The 16,619-nt window shown below is 43.9% G+C and overlaps 14 non-coding genes across 14 annotated transcripts; all 14 read right to left on the reverse strand.

Moving 5' to 3' along the window:
* Positions 1-12,801: 12,801 nt before the first annotated feature.
* On the reverse strand, positions 12,802-12,873 carry TRNAC-ACA. The gene has a single exon. It is a non-coding gene; the product is annotated as a tRNA-Cys (tRNA).
* A 131-nt stretch (positions 12,874-13,004) lies between these two features.
* TRNAY-GUA lies at positions 13,005-13,076 on the reverse strand. Its single transcript has one exon. It is a non-coding gene; the product is annotated as a tRNA-Tyr (tRNA).
* Positions 13,077-13,190: 114 nt separating this feature from the next.
* TRNAC-GCA lies at positions 13,191-13,262 on the reverse strand. The gene has a single exon. It is a non-coding gene; the product is annotated as a tRNA-Cys (tRNA).
* Positions 13,263-13,497: 235 nt separating this feature from the next.
* On the reverse strand, positions 13,498-13,569 carry TRNAC-GCA. Its single transcript has one exon. It is a non-coding gene; the product is annotated as a tRNA-Cys (tRNA).
* Positions 13,570-13,804: 235 nt separating this feature from the next.
* On the reverse strand, positions 13,805-13,876 carry TRNAC-GCA. The gene has a single exon. It is a non-coding gene; the product is annotated as a tRNA-Cys (tRNA).
* Positions 13,877-14,111: 235 nt separating this feature from the next.
* TRNAC-GCA lies at positions 14,112-14,183 on the reverse strand. Its single transcript has one exon. It is a non-coding gene; the product is annotated as a tRNA-Cys (tRNA).
* A 731-nt stretch (positions 14,184-14,914) lies between these two features.
* On the reverse strand, positions 14,915-14,986 carry TRNAC-GCA. The gene has a single exon. It is a non-coding gene; the product is annotated as a tRNA-Cys (tRNA).
* Positions 14,987-15,288: 302 nt separating this feature from the next.
* On the reverse strand, positions 15,289-15,360 carry TRNAC-GCA. The gene has a single exon. It is a non-coding gene; the product is annotated as a tRNA-Cys (tRNA).
* Positions 15,361-15,619: 259 nt separating this feature from the next.
* TRNAC-GCA lies at positions 15,620-15,691 on the reverse strand. Its single transcript has one exon. It is a non-coding gene; the product is annotated as a tRNA-Cys (tRNA).
* A 53-nt stretch (positions 15,692-15,744) lies between these two features.
* On the reverse strand, positions 15,745-15,816 carry TRNAC-GCA. Its single transcript has one exon. It is a non-coding gene; the product is annotated as a tRNA-Cys (tRNA).
* Positions 15,817-15,886: 70 nt separating this feature from the next.
* TRNAC-GCA lies at positions 15,887-15,958 on the reverse strand. The gene has a single exon. It is a non-coding gene; the product is annotated as a tRNA-Cys (tRNA).
* Positions 15,959-16,072: 114 nt separating this feature from the next.
* On the reverse strand, positions 16,073-16,144 carry TRNAY-AUA. Its single transcript has one exon. It is a non-coding gene; the product is annotated as a tRNA-Tyr (tRNA).
* Positions 16,145-16,214: 70 nt separating this feature from the next.
* On the reverse strand, positions 16,215-16,286 carry TRNAC-GCA. Its single transcript has one exon. It is a non-coding gene; the product is annotated as a tRNA-Cys (tRNA).
* A 70-nt stretch (positions 16,287-16,356) lies between these two features.
* TRNAC-GCA lies at positions 16,357-16,428 on the reverse strand. Its single transcript has one exon. It is a non-coding gene; the product is annotated as a tRNA-Cys (tRNA).
* Positions 16,429-16,619: the final 191 nt, after the last annotated feature.

Here is a 16,619-nt window from a genome sequence, read left to right on the forward strand (position 1 = left end):
TTCCATAAAATTAACCTAACCCTTATAATTCGAGTTGAGTTGGTTCGAATTTTTAGGTTCAATATTTGTTAGCGGGGGTTTGGACGGTTACAAATGGTATCAGAGTCAGTCACCGAACGGTGCAAGACACTAGTCGGAGTAGGGGGTTTGGGCGGTTACAAATGGTATCAGAGTCAGTCACCGAACAGTGCAAGACACTAGTCGGAGTAGGGGGTTTGGGCGGTTACAAATGGTATCAGAGTCAGTCACCGAACAATGCAAGACACTAGTCGGAGTAGGGGGTTTGGGCGGTTACAAATGGTATCAGAGTCAGTCACCGAACGGTGCAAGACACTAGTCGGAGTAGGGTTAGACGCTCTCTATAGTAAATGCATTTTAAAACACGTCTAGCTGACGACGATACGTAACGGATCAAAGTGGACAATCTAGGCTTGGGCTTAGAGCATAAATCCAACATGGGTCATGGATGCAATTAGAGTTTACGACTAGGCCATTTATTGAGTATTTTTATGCTCACTAACTTCTTTTTTAGGTGATAGTTGATTAGTTGGTTGAGGTGGGGCGTGTTGAGGAGCTATGTGTCACGATCATCTTTTCTTGGTAGCGGATTTGGCGATTGTGCGGCGCTCACTCTTAGCACTGAGTGAGTCAAGTCAACTTCAGATCGCGTTGCCTACGGTCGGGCGACGTATAATCAAGCCTCAGACCCCGATTTGAAAGAAGATCTTAGAAAATGGAGCAGAGAGGTTTTGGAAAAAGAGTTTGAAAGCAAGAATGAGAGAGAGATTGAGAGTGGTGTTATATAGCATGCAACCAAAAAGGCAACAACAACAACTTAAACAATATATAATTTTTCCGGGAGGGAGAGTTTAATAACTAGTCGCATCCCTCTACAGTACATTTTGAGGCATTTCATGTCTACCAAGTGTAGCCATGATTTTCGCTGAAACGTCATACTCTTAGAAAAAACAAGAAGGAAATAATATAACATGAAAGCAGTAAAAAAAAGCGATAAAGTAGTACAAGGCAAGGGTTTTGACGTGTAACGAGCATGCAGCATGGGCAACACGCCTTGGACAAGCATGACCGTGACATCCTTCCCCAGTTGGTTGGCATCCCTGTCAATAGTCTCATTTCTTTGAAATCTGAAATCTGAAGTGCGGCTGTCTTCATGTAGTCGGCACGTTCCTAGTTGATTTTTGCTTATGGTAGTCCTTTCCACTTGATTAAAAATTCTTGTAAGTTGCGCTTTGGGTTTTCAATACGACGGGTTCGCTCAACCAAAATCTCCTCTACTTCCTTTTTACTCGAGTCCTTCATTGTAACTGGGGGTCGTGTCACTTGGTTGCATTGATAGTCGTCGTCGTCTGGGCAATATGGTTTTAGGTTACTTACATGCATGACGGGATGAATCCTTATCCATGTAGGTAATTGGAGACGATATGAAGTCCTTCCAACTTTCTCAATGACTTTGGTTGGTTCTTCATATTTTTGCACTAGTCGCTGGTCCCTATTCTCATGGAATCTAAATTGTTCTGGCCTCAGCTTGATCATAACTTGGTCACCAGCCTAAAACTCTAATGATCTTCGTTTTTGGTCTACCCACTTCTTCATTCTTCGTGAAGCTTTCTCCAAATACGCTCGTGCTACTTCTGAGGTTTGCTTCCACTCTTTGGTGAAGTTGTACGCTTGAGGGCTTCTCCCAGCATAGGGGTGGTTAATGATATGGGGCATGAGTGGTTGTCTACCACATACTATTTCAAAAGGGATTTTTCCTGTCGACGAGCTTTGCTGACAATTGAAGCTAAACGGAGTAACGTCGAGCATCTGTGCCTAGTTTTTTCTGTCGCGCATCGATGAAATGATGTAAGAACTCTTCGAGCATACTATTGAACCTTTCAGTTTGTCCGTCAATTTGGAGATGATAGCTCGAAGAGATGTTTAGGCTCAACCAAATTGCTTGAACTACTCGGTCCAAAAGGTCCCTGTGATTCTCCCATCACGATCACTGATAATGCTAGTGGGAATACTCCACAACTCGACAACTTGTCGAACGAATAGTTGTGCAGTCACTTCGGTAGAGCATGACTTGGGAGTTGGGACGAATGTGACATATTTGGAGAACCTGTCGACAATGACCAAGATGGACTCCATTTCTCCTACCTTGAGGAGGTGTGTGATAAAATCTAGAGAAACACTTTCCTATGGTCAGGAAGGGACCGGTAGAGGTTCCAACAGTCTAGCAATTTTGTTTCGTTCAACCTTGTCTTGTTGGTAGATAAGACAAGTCTTTGTGAACTGTGTCGCATCGCCGTGGAGGTTCGACCAATAGTACCCTTTTTAGGAGGGCATAGGTTCTTTGCCATCCGTTGTGGCCTGCCCATGGTGTGTCATGACATTCTTTAAGTAGGAGTCTCCTTAGGTTCCCCGAACGGGAGACGTAAAGATGATTTCCCTTGGTGAAGATAAATTGTCCTCGACCCAAAACTGACGAGTCTTCCCCTCCCTGGCTAGTTGCATGATGGCCTAGACGGTCGACTCTTTGGCTAGGTGTTCTTCGATACTTCCTCGTATCATCCCGCTCAACTTACTTGCTTGTAGATGAGTTAGCATGCATAGGGCTGCATGTTCGCTCTTCAAACTTAGGGCATTTGCAACTTGATTTGCTTTACCTTGCCTGTGTTCGAACTGAAAGTCATATTCGGCCACACAATCTTGCCAACACGCTTGTTTCGAAAATAACTTGGGTTGGTCAAAGAAGTGACATATGAAACTGTTGTCTGTCTTGACTACAAATTTAGCTACAAGGAAGTATTGTTGACTTCTGGCAATCGAGAGGAAATCATGGACGGAGTAAAAAATGGCCCAAGAAATTTGTTGGAAGAAAATGAAAACAGAAAAGGAAGGAGAGAAATCTTGGGATTTGATTTACTTAAAAAAAAAAAAAAAGTGATTTTGTTTCTCATCCCATTCACCTATTTAAATAATTAACTTATCCTAAAATGGTCGAAAGTGGCCAACTAACTCTGTGACACTTCCTATTCACCTAAAAAAAATTGGTAATCCATTCGAAGGGTTTGTCAAATGGTCAAAAAGAAAATATTCAATAACTCAATAAAACATGTAAAAGCTAAATAAGGAAACCTCAGTTTTTTATCTAACAATCTCCTCCAAAACCTATGGTATATCTACCTTATTATTTAAACTTCGATCTTTGAACGGAGTTCCTCAAATTTTACCTGTGCCAGAGACTTGGTGAATATGTCTCCAAGCAGTTCCTCTATTCGGATGAAATCAATCTTGATAAGCTCCCGATCTGCACACTCCCAAATGTAATGGAACCTGATCTCTATGTGCTTGCTCCGGTCGTGCAAAACTGAATTTTTGATAAGGGAGATTGTAGCTTTGTTGTCCACGTAAAGCATTGGTGGATCGCCTTCTTTTCCGATGAGTTCTATTAGTCGCGCAAGTCAAAACCCCCTGTGTTGCTGCCGTGAAAGCTACAATGTACTCTGCTTCGCAAAAAGATAAAGCAACTCTACCTTTTGCTTAGTTGATTGCCAGCAGATCGCACCGCCTGAGAAGAAGTAAATCGTCCCGCTGGTGCTCTTACGATCATCAACATCACCGGCCATGTCACTATCACTGTAGCCGACCAGCTCAAGCTTCTTCTTTCCTCTCCCTATGCAGTATCTCACACCCCAGTCTCTGGTTCCAGCTACATAACGCAGGATGCGCTTGACAGCCACAAGATGCTCCTCCCTAGGTGCTTTCATGAATCTACTCACGTATCCAACGAAATAAGCAAGGTCAAGGCATGTGTTTACCAAATAGCGCAGTCTCCCGACAATGCTGCGATAATTGGTGGCGTCGACTGCCGTCGTAGTGCAGGCCTTCCTTAGCTGGAACCGGCCTTCATTAGCGTCCTTGTAGGGTTACTGTTTGCAAGCCCAGTTGTGTTCAACAGCTTCTTCGCGTATGCACTTTGGCAGATGGTGACGCCGACAGTACTTTGTTGCACTTTGATGCTGAGGTAGTAGTTGAGCACGCCGAGATCGCTCATCTTGAAGTTCTTTGACATCTCCCTCTTGAATCTTTCGAGGACTTCTATGTCGCCTCCAGTGATTATGAGGTCGTCGATGTACACTCCCACGATCAGCCGCTGCTCGTCGTGGCTGTGCATGTACATGTCATGCTCAGAGGCACAACGCTTGAACTTCAGTGATAGTAGGGTATTGTCATTGAAGTTCAAGCGTTGTGAGGCTCGTGGTGCTTGGTTCATCTACGTTGATGACATGCAGTTTGACCACCTCTTGTTCGAGTTCAGGCGCCCTCAGTCTAAGTGGTTCGCCTCCTCCCACTAGGTCTTCCATCCTCCGCTACCTAGCCACCAGATCATCATCGTGATCGGTATCCAACGTTGAATCCGTAGTCCGTGGTGTTGCAAACTCCATTGGTTCAAGGGATGCAGCTGCTGGCGGCGGCGATTCCCGATGCTGCGCTCCTCCTTCTCTCGGCTCGTTGACAAGGTACTCCATCGTGAATTGATTTGGGTTTTGGTCTGCCTCGATCACGTCATTCCACTACCAGAAGGTGCTTTCGTCAAAGATGACGTCGTGAGACACGTGAGCACGCCCCCCCGCAGGATCATAGAGCCTGTACGCCTTGCTCCCAGGTTCTTAGCCGATTAAGACGACCTTTAGCCCCTTGGGATCGAACTTGGCGAGGTGAGGACACGCTACCTTCATAAATGTGATGCAGCCGAACACTCAAAGATGGTGTACCGTTGCCTTCTTGTTGTACTAGGCCTCATGTGGCGTCTTCCTGTTGAGGCTTTGCATTGGCGATCGATTGAAGAGATAGACGACCGTCATTACCGTCTCTCCCCAGAACCTCCTAGGCATCCCAATCGTCATCAGCAATGACCTTGCTATCTCGATGATGGTCTAATTTTGGCGTTCCACCCCCCATTCTACTGGGGGGAGTAGGGCGTCGTTAGTTGCCGCTGCATGCCGATGTCGTCGCAGTACTTACCGAAGCTCGCTGAGGTGAATTCTCTACCTCGGTCCGTGCATAGCATTAACATCTTCTTATCGCATTCGGCCTCCGCTCGCACTTGAATGCGCTTAATTGCTTTTGTCGCCTCACTTTTCGCTTACAGTAGGATCAGCCACATGAAGCGGCTTTTGTCATCGACCAGCAGGAGGAAGAGGGTCTTGCCGCCTGGGGTCGGCGGCTTGTTGGGCCCGCAGATATCACCGTGCACGAGCTCCAACGGCTCACCGGTGTGTGCTAACACTCGCTCCTCCTTCAGTTGAATTGGCTCCCTAGTCGGTGTCTTTGTTACGCCTAGTTGGAGCTCTTCCTCGGGTTCGACGCTTACTGGACGAGCAGTTACGCCACGTCGAATACCTCCGTGGATTTGGAATCGAAATTGTGGACATCGAATAAAGCCTTGAGGGTAAGCCCGACAGGGAAAGCCCAAAGAGGACAATATCTACTAGCGGTGAATCTGGGTCGTTACAGATGGTATTAGAGCCAGACACTGAATGATGTGCCAGCCTTTTCGCTATTCTCCGAAGGGGGGGTACACAAGAGGCGATGTGCTAGTAAGAACGCTGGGCCCCAAAGGGGGGTGGATTTGGGGGCGGTCCCACATCGATTGGAGGAAGGAAAGAGTGCCAGCGGGACGCTGGGCCCCGAAGAGGGGTAGATTGTGATGTCCCACATTGGTTGGGAAGAAGAACAAACCACCATTTATAAGGTGTGGAAACCTTACTCTAGCAAATGAGCTTTAAAGCCTTGAGGGGAAGCCCGAAAGGGAAAGCTCAAAGAGGACAATATCTGCTAGCGGTGGATCTGGGTCATTAAATTCCTCCTCGGATCAAGCCACATGGGCCTTCTCTTTGTTCCTGAACTTGGTCCAGCAATTCTTGCTCAGGTGGCCCTTCTTCCTGCAGTTCCAGCACTAGCCGGTCAACTCCTTTTGATCCCCCTCTTTCCTTCTTTTGATCCCCCTCTTTCCCGTGCGTGTGCTCGCGAAATTGCTCGCGAGATTTTCATGGCTTCTTACTGCCTTTGTGGCTGGAGGATCCATTGCTCTCACTGGTGTTGTGGCGAAGCTTTAGGCGTGCAAGTCATTCCTCAGTGAAGAGTAGGCGACCCTCATTGTTGACAGCTGAAGCGGCATTCTTCTTCCGCTGCTTGACGTTGTGCAGTCTTCTGATCACCTCTTCCATCATTAGGTCGTTCACGTCAAGTAATGTCTCGATTGAAATCACGACTTGCTCGAGGTGATTGGGGGCGGCCTGCAGCATCTTCTTCACGATTTCTGCTCGCTGATGCTCCCACCAAGAGTGGTGATGCTGTTGGCGAGCCCTGTGATCCGCATTGAAAAGTCATCAACGGATTCTCCATCCTTAAAGCGGATCTTCGAGGTTGATATTGGATTCCCACACTCGCTGCACACCAACCCGACGGGATTTGATTCCCTCCCAGGCCGATTGCGCGGTGCGCTTGGTGGAGAGAGATGCCAACATCTTTAAAGGCACAAACCATAATATGGCGGCGAACGCCAGCCGATCCTCTCGGTACTCGATCGTTTCTCCTTCCTCCAGCTCGACAACGTGCCACAACCGTTTCGCCTATAGGTTGACGGGCATCAACAAGGCCCACTCATTGTAGTTGGACCTCCTCAGCATCGGGTACTGCACAGAGGCAGTCGTCTCCCTTATCACTCGCTCGACGACAACTCGACGTTCATCTTCGCGGCGCCGCCTTCTTAGCGGTGGTGATGGAGATGCCGGCACTCAACGGCGGCGTGGAGGAGTGACTGAACTTGTCAGGGATGGACCCTACGATGTGTGAATTTTCGTGCTCTGCATTTTCTTCTACTTAACCTGATACCTGTGTGTTGTTAGGTCTATGTTCTAACAAGTTGAGCTAATCAACTTGACTTTTGATAAAGTTGACTACTCTGCAATGATATACCACCGGTGGATTAAGCCAGACTATGATACCACTTGTTGACTTTTGGCAATCGAGAGGAAATCGTCGACGGAGTAAAAAATGACTCAAGGAAATTTGTTGAAGAAAATGAAAACGGAAAATGAAAGAGAGAGAAATCTTGGGATTTGATTGACTAAAGAAGGGTGATTTTGTTTCTCATCACATTCACCTATTTAAATAATTAGTTTATCCTAAAAATGGTCGTGGCTAACTAAATCTGTGCCACTTCCCTACAGATGCGTACCTAAAAAATTAGTAATCCATTTGACGTGTTTGTCAAATGTTCAAAAGAAAATATTCAATAACGGAGTAAAACGTTTAAAAGAAAAATAAGGAAACCTTAGGCTTTTATCCAACAGGTATTGCCTCCAAACTCGTAAACAATGGACTACTGTTAGCATTTCTTTCTCAGATGTTGCGTACCTTTTTTCTGCCTCATTTAGCTTTTGACTCTCATATGTAATGGGTTGTCCCTCTCACAATAGGATGCCCCATAGGGCGAAGCCTGACGCATCTGTTTCGACTTCGAAGGGTTTCCTCACATCAACAATCCCCAAAATTGGCCCTTCCATCATGGCGTTCTTTAAGTTGTCAAAGGCTTCTTGACAATGTGGAGTCCAACTCCACTTGTTTCCTTGCTTTAGTAGTTCAGTCAAGGGACCTGACAGCTTCGAGAATCCTTCAACAAACCATCAATAATAATTTGCTAACCTAAGGAAGGAGCGCACTTCTATTACTAGAGAGGGGGTCTTCAAATCATTGATGGCTTTGACTTTCTCTTCTTCCATACCCACCCTGCCTGCTTCGATTACGTGTCCGAGAAAGTTGATTCGCTGTTGCACAAACGCGCATTTTTCCCTCTTCACATATAGTTGGTGTTCTCTCAACTTTTTGAAAACTAATCGCAGGTGGTGTTGATGCTCTTCCATGGTGGAGCTGTCAACCACTATGTCGTCCAAGTAGACTACCACAAATTTATCGAGATATTCGTGGAAGACTTGGTTCATTAATGTACAGAATGCGGCATGACTAGGAATTCAAATGGCCCATATCTAGTGACGCAACTCGTTTTGGGCTCATCTCCCTCGGCAATTTGAACTTGATAGTATCCCGACCTTAAGTCAAGTTTCGAGAAGTACTTCACACCATGTAGTCGATTGAAAAAGTCTATAATGATGGGCAAAGGATACTTATTTTTTACCGTGATTTTGTTTAGGGCGCGGTAGTCTATGCATAGGCGAAGACTCTCGTCCTTCTTTTGAAATAACATCGGGGCTCCATAGGGAGTTTTTGCAGGTATGATGAATCCGATAGTAAGTAGTTCATTTGGTTGTCTTCATAGCTCCGCTAACTCAGGTGGAGTCATTCTATAGGCGTTCTTTGCCGAGGGTTTCGACCTAGGCATCAGTTTGATCTCATGGTCTATGCCCCGACGAGGTGGTAAGGTATTTGCTAGACTCTCTGGCATTACTTCGCAGTACTCTTCTAGTACGCGTTGTATTTCTATGGGAACAAATTCAACCGTTCCCTTAGTTTCAACCACAGGGATGACCATGAACGTGGGTTCGTTACACACAAGACCTCATTTAAACTGGAGCACCGAAATCATCTTGATTCCTTCAGGCTTTTTTAAGCTTGTCTGGACAACGGTAGGGGTTGATCCTGTTATGACTAAGTATTTATCCAAAGGCATGGGGATCACTTTATGTTTCAATAGGAATTTCATCCCGAGTACCACATCAAAGTCGTCCATTTTGACGATCACAAAGTCTACTAGACTACTCCATGTTCCTAACTTGAGGGCAACCTTTCTCGCTATCCCAAAGATTGATAGGGCCACAAAGTTGATGATCTTCATCTTTCCCGAGTCTTGATGCCACTTGATGTTCAACCGATTTGCTTCAGTCTCGATCATGAAGTTATGGGTGGCTCCTAAATTGACCATCGTACTCTTGGCCAATTTGTGATTCATCCATGCTTCTATGTACATGAGAATTTTTTCAATCGGTTCTTTTTGCTCCATAGTCTTCTTTTGATGTGCAAATAGGAACTTTAGGGCTCCCATCCGAGGAGTTTCTATGTTCAACGCTTTTTCAACTTCTTCACCCTCAGACTTTTTGTCTTAGTCTGCGTCTAATGCGGCTTGGAACGCTTGTAGTGACGCCTTCTTTGGGCACTCAAACCTTGTGGTTCCCTCTACATAAGAAGCAAGAGGGAGGTGGCCGACTGAAGTGGTTCAGATTGTGAAGCCCCTTGCCTAAGAAACCAGTCCCCTGTTGGGGTTGGCTTCTCTCTCCCCCTCCGGTCCTCGGTTTGTCCCCTCATCTCAGTCTAGGTGGATTGGATGTATGGTTGCGATTACCTCCACTCGAAGAGGCTGGGTTTCGCCTTGTGTCTTGAGACTATTCATTGCTCAGATCGACCAATCGTTCAACCATAGTATAGGCTGTGGAGAGGTCTTCTATGTCGTGTTCATAAAGTTTAGACTTCACCCATGGCTTCAGTCATTCTATGAACGGCAAGATCTTATCTAGCTTGGACATTTGTCGGATGTCTAACATGAGTAACAAGAATTTAACACACCCTCAAATGCTACCCATGTGTTAAAGATCTTGAAATTTCCTTTTGGCTATGATCTGAACATTCTATGGGAAGAATTTAGACTGAAACTCATGTTTTAGTCTTTTCAAGTGTCTATTATGCATCAACCCTCTTAGATGTCCACACACTTCGAAACCCACCACAATTTCGCATCTTCAACTAAATGCATGGTCGCCATGGTGATCTTTTCTTCCTCTGTCTCAGGGTTAGTCGCCTTAAAGTATTACGACTGAAGGTCAAAGATATAGTTCTCTAGGACCATGGCATCTCGAGCCCTAGAGAAGGGCTTGGGCTCTAGAAGTTTGACCTTGTTGGGTCGCATTGTCCTCTGGGTAGGGGCTTGCTTATCCACCGCCCTTACAGCAACATTTACTCTAGCGCTTATGTTCGCCATTTCCACCTTGACTACGTCAAGGGATGCCTTCACATCTTTAAGTAGCTCAGTGACCATCGAAAACATCATTTTTTGGGAGCTGTCTAAGCCATCGACTCGCTCCTCAATCAGGCTAGCAAAACCTGTCGAGCTGTCTCCTCGCTCGAAACCACCATCATTGCGGTTTTTGTTTCTAGGTTTTCCATTCGATACATCATTTCTTGAATGGACAAAGCATCTAACTGACCCGTTATTGTGTCAACGGCCAGGCTCTTATCAGTGAGTTCCTTCACTCGCTCGTCTAGATATCGAATACTGTCGGAGACTTCCCGCAAGTATTGCATCTGTTCTTCTATTTCAACTAGTCAATCGACGTGGGACTTATTCAACCGTTTGGTTGTAGACATGTCTATCAAGTCACTTTGGAGTCAACTAGGCTATGATACCAACTGTCACAATAGCCTTTTATTGGCAGCAGATTTAGCGATTGTGCGGCACTCACTCTCAGCACTGAGTGAGTCAAACCAACTTTGAATCGCGTTGCCTATGGTCGGGCAACGTATACTCAAGCCTCGAACCCTAATTTGAAAAGATATCTTAGAAAATGGGGCAGAGGTTTTGGAAAAAGAGTTTGAAAGCAATAATGAGAGAGAGATTGAGAGTAGTGTTATATAGCATGCAAGCAAAAAGTCAACAACGGCGGCTTAAACAGTATATAACTTGTCGGGTAGGGATAATTTGAAAACTAGTCGCATCCCCCTATAGTACATTTTGAGGCATTTCATGTGTACTAGGTGTAGCCATGATTTCGCCGAAACGTCATACTCTTAGAAAAAAACAAAGGAAATATTACAACATGAAAGCAGTAAAAGAAAGCAATAAAGTAGTACAAGGCAAGGGTTTCGGCGTATAACGGGCATGCGGCCATGGACACACGCCTTGGACAAGCATGACCCTGACACTGTGCAATCACAAAGGGTATTATATTAAGGTGTCAGTCTTTTAGTATTTGAAATATGGTCTCTTTGTATCCCGTACCCCAATCCCTAGTTTTTTAAGATAAAATTCAAACGCTTCTTTCGATTAGTTAATGTTTTGTTTTCATCTTTTAAATGTTGTTTTGGTTTTAAATTCATACAAGAATTATAGAGTACTTGAATGAAACGTTCATTCCAAACATCCATCAGCTCATATGTTGTAGTCATGCTCTCTAGCTTTTCGGCTAAAACATTAGTTATATGCTTGCCAAAATATAGATTCTTGCCTGTTCATTGGCGGTTATCCAACGATCATATGCATCACAAACATTTCGAGTAACATTAACAATGGTTACTTGAGGATATTCATCAATTAGAATGAATTTCATAACATCTACCACCAATATATCTTTGATGTCATTTTTTAAAGTTGTACCGCTATTACCATTCAGCTTGGCATAATGCTACAGATAGGTCAAGTGTTCGTCCACAAAACTGAGACATTCTCTACCAAATATTAGGATATGTGGTCACATTTCCTTTCGTGCAAACGACATAAAGAAAAGTGTCCATAGCAAAACGAAAAGGAATATGAAATAAATAAAAGGGGCCAAACAAATTCAAACCAATGACCTCTAATCTACAATCAAATGTTCTATCACTAAGTTATGGGCCCATTTTGTATGAATTTAACCTCAGTGATTCCTCGGTAAGTAACCAACTTTAGTGACCTCTTTGTAAGCTCTCGTGTTAGAGTTTTATTCTAATAAATGCGAGTATAGGTCAAGAATTGGAAATAAACTACGACCCTATCTCCCTGTCTTTTTTTAGATGTTCACCCTTGATCTACGCAAAAATCTTCTATAGGCTGACCTATGGACCCATGATTCCTCGGTAAGTAACCAACCTTAGTGACCCTGTCTCATGTTAGAGTTTTATTCTAATAAATGCGAGGATATGTCGAGAATTGGAAATAAACTAGGACCCTATGTCTCGGTCTATTTTAGAAGTTTACCTTGATCTACGCAAAAATCTTCTATAGGCTGAGCTATGGACCCATTTTGTGTGATCTCAAACTTAGTGAACCCTTGGTAAGTGACCAAATAAACTACGAAAAAGGAGACCAAAATTCGCCATGAGGCCCTACATGGATTTTTAAAACATTGATGACCAAGTTCAAACTAGTGACATCTAATGTAGTCAACTGTTCTACCACTAAGCTATGGACCCATTTTGTGTGATATCAAACTTAGTGAGCCCTGGATCTCGGAAACATTGATTAAGAATAAGTGATCATATTTCCTTCCATGCAAACGATATAAAGAATAGTGTTTGATAAGATAAGGAATCAATTACAAGGGGAATAAGATTCGGATTACCTTGTTGATCGAATATCTCGAGGCAAGAACATTGTTTGAGATTCCAATCACTCCACAAGCAAGATCGATCATGTCTAGCTTGAATGATTCTACATACAACCTAAACTACATAGAATTGCAAAGAAACTTAGCCATTGGCTAAAAAAAGCACAAATGCTCCTGGTCATAATTAAACCATTATGTAATTGCAACGTAAATAAAAACTCTTAAACTACATTCTTCTTCAATGTGGCATGAATTGAAATATCTTTTGATAATTTCAACAAATGAGTGAAAGGGACCAACCGAGTTCGAATCAGTGACCTCTTGATTTACAATCAAATGCTTTACCACCGACCTATGGACCTATTTTGGGTGATCACAAACTTCGTGAGCACTTGGAAAGTGATCACATTTCATTCCATGCAAACGAAATAAAGAATAGTGTTCATGACAAAAATTAAAGAAAATAAAAATGAGTGAAAGGGCCCAATCGGATTCGAACCGATGACCTCTTGATCTGTAGTCAAATGCTCTACCACTTAGTTATGGACCCATTTTGGGTGATCTCAAACTTAGTGAGCACTTGGAAAATGACCGAAATAAAGTGATCACATTTCATTCCATGGAAACGAAATAAAGAATAGCGTTCGTGACAAGAATGAAAGGAAAAAAAAAAAGAGTGAAAGGGCCCAACCAGGTTCGAACCGGTGACCTCTTGATCTACAATCAAATGTTCTACCACTGAGCTATGGACCCACTTTAGGTGATCTCAAACTTAGTGAGCACTCGGAAAGTGACCGAAATAAAGTGATCATATTTCATTTCATGCAAACGAAATAAAGAATAGCGTTCATGACAAAAATGAGTAAAAGGGCCCAACCAGGTTCGAACCGGTGACCTCTTGATCTGCAGTCAAATGCTCTACCACTGAGCTATGGACCCATTTTAGGTGATCTCAAACTTAGTGAACACTCGGAAAGTGACCGAAACAAAGTGATCACATATCATTCCATGCAAACGAAAAAGAATTGCGTTCATGACAAAAATGAGTAAAAGGGCCCAACCAGGTTCGTACAGTCAAATACTCTACCATTGAGCTATGGACCCATTTTGGGTGATTTCAAACTTAGTGGGCACTCAAAAAGTGAGTGAAGTGACCTCTTGATCTATAAGTGAAAGGGCCCAACCGGGTTCGAACCGGTGACCTCTTGATCTGCAGTCAAATGCTCTACCACTGAGCTATGGACCCATTTTAGGTGATCTCAAACTTAGTGAACACTCGGAAAGTGACCGAAACAAAGTGATCACATATCATTCCATGCAAACGAAAAAGAATTGTGTTCATGACAAAAATGAGTAAAAGGGCCCAACCAGGTTCGTACATTCAAATACTCTACCATTGAGCTATGGACCCATTTTGGGTGATTTCAAACTTAGTGGGCACTCGAAAAGTGAGTGAAGTGACCTCTTGATCTATAAGTGAAAGGGCCCAACCGGGTTCGAACCGGTGACCTCTTGATCTGCAGTCAAATGCTCTACCACTGAGCTATGGACCCATTTTAGGTGATCTCAAACTTAGTGAACACTCGGAAAGTGACCGAAACAAAGTGATCACATATCATTCCATGCAAACGAAAAAGAATTGCGTTCATGACAAAAATGAGTAAAAGGGCCCAACCAGGTTCGTACAGTCAAATACTCTACCATTGAGCTATGGACCCATTTTGGGTGATTTCAAACTTAGTGGGCACTCAAAAAGTGAGTGAAGTGACCTCTTGATCTATAAGTGAAAGGGCCCAACCGGGTTCGAACCGGTGACCTCTTAATCTGCAGTCAAATGCTCTACCACTGAGCTATGGACCCATTTTAGGTGATCTCAAACTTAGTGAACACTCGGAAAGTGACCGAAACAAAGTGATCACATATCATTCCATGCAAACGAAATAAAGAATAGCGTTCATGACAAAAATGAGTAAAAGGGCCCAACCAGGTTCGTACAGTCAAATACTCTACCACTGAGCTATGGACCCATTTTAGGTGATCTCAAACTTAGTGAGCACTTGGAAAGTGACCGAAACAAAGTGATCACATATCATTCCATGCAAACGAAATAAAGAATAGCGTTCATGACAAAAATGAGTAAAAGGGCCCAACCAGGTTCGTACAGTCAAATACTCTACCACTGAGCTATGGACCCATTTTAGGTGATCTCAAACTTAGTGAGCACTCGAAAAGTGACCGGAGTGACCTCTTGATCTACAATCAAATGTTCTACCACTGAGCTATGGACCCATTTTAGGTGATCTCAAACTTAGTGAACACTCGGAAAGTGACCGAAACAAAGTGATCACATATCATTCCATGCAAACGAAAAAGAATTGCGTTCATGGCAAAAATGAGTAAAAGGGCCCAACCAGGTTCGTACAGTCAAATACTCTACCATTGAGCTATGGACCCATTTTGGTTGATTTCAAACTTAGTGGGCACTCAAAAAGTGAGTGAAGTGACCTCTTGATCTATAAGTGAAAGGGCCCAACCGGGTTCGAACCGGTGACCTCTTGATCTGCAGTCAAATGCTCTACCACTGAGCTAAAAGGGCCCAACCGGGTTCGAACCGGTGACCTCTTGATCTGCAGTCAAATGCTCTACCACTGAGCTATGGACCCATTTTAGGGTTCGAACCGGTGACCTCTTGATCTGCAGTCAAATGCTCTACCACTGAGCTATGGACCCATTTTATGTGATCTCAAACTTAGTGAGCACTTGGAAAGTGACCGAAACAAAGTGATCACATATCATTCCATGCAAACGAAAAAGAATTGCATTCATGACAAAAATGAGTAAAAGGACCCAACCAGGTTCGTACAGTCAAATACTCTACCATTGAGCAATGGACCCATTTTGGGTGATTTCAAACTTAGTGGGCACTCGAAAAGTGAGTGAAGTGACCTCTTGATCTATAAGTGAAAGGGCCCAACCGGGTTCGAACCGGTGACCTCTTGATCTGCAGTCAAATGCTCTACCACTGAGCTATGGACCCATTTTAGGTGATCTCAAACTTAGTGAGCACTCGGAAAGTGACCGAAACAAAGTGATCACATATCATTCCATGCAAACGAAATAAAGAATAGCGTTCATGACAAAAATGAGTAAAAGGGCCCAACCAGGTTCAAACCGGTGAGACCTCTTAATCTACAGTCAAATACTCTACCACCGAACTATGGACCCATTTTGGGTGATTTCAAACTTAGTGAGGCACTCGGAAAGTGACCGAAGTGACCTCTTGATATGTGAGTGAAAGGGCCTAACCGGGTTCGAACCGGTGACCTCTTGATCTGCAGTCAAATGCTCTACCACTGAGCTATGGACCCATTTTAGGTGATAGCACTCGAAAAGTGACCAAAACAAAGTATCTGTGAGTGAAAGGGCACAACTGGATTCGAACCGGTGACCTATTGATCTGCAGTCGAATGCTCTACCACTGAGCTATGAACCCATTTTAGGTGATTTCAAACTTAGTGAGCACTCAGAAAGTGACTGAAGTGACCTTTTTATATGTGAGTGAAAGGGCCCAACTGGGTTCGAACCGGTGACCTCTTGATCTGCAGTCAAATGCTCTACCACTGAGCTATGGACCCATTTTAGGTGATCTCAAACTTAGTGAGCACTCGAAAAGTGACCGAAACAAAGTGATCACATATCATTCCATACAAACGAAATAAAGAATAGCGTTCATGACAAAAATGAGTAAAAGGGCCCAACCAGGTTCAAACCGATGACCTCTTGATCTATAGTCAAATACTCTACCACTGAGCTATGGACCCATTTTGGGTGATTTCAAACTTAATGGGCACTCGGAAAGTGACCGGAGTGACCTCTTGATCTGTGAGTGAAAGGGCACAACTGGATTCGAACCGGTGACTTATTGATCTGCAGTCAAATGCTCTACCACTGAGCTATGAACCCATTTTAGGTGATTTCAAACTTAGTGAGCACTCAGAAAGTGAGTGAAGTGACCTCTTTATATGTGAGTGAAAGGGCCCAATCGGGTTCGAACCGGTGACCTCTTGATCTGCAGTCAAATGCTCTACCACTGAGCTATGGACCCATTTTAGGTGATCTCAAACTTAGTGAGCACTCGAAAAGTGACCGAAACAAAGTGATCACATATCATTCCATACAAACGAAATAAAGAATAGCGTTCATGACAAAAATGAGTAAAAGGGCCCAACCAAGTTCAAATCGATGACCTCTTGATCTACAGTCAAATACTCTACCACTGAGCTATGGACCCATTTT

Source organism: Cucurbita moschata, unplaced genomic scaffold (genome assembly GCF_002738365.1).
Source record: "Cucurbita moschata cultivar Rifu unplaced genomic scaffold, Cmos_1.0 Cmo_Scf00026, whole genome shotgun sequence".
Taxonomy (NCBI): Eukaryota; Viridiplantae; Streptophyta; class Magnoliopsida; order Cucurbitales; family Cucurbitaceae; genus Cucurbita; species Cucurbita moschata.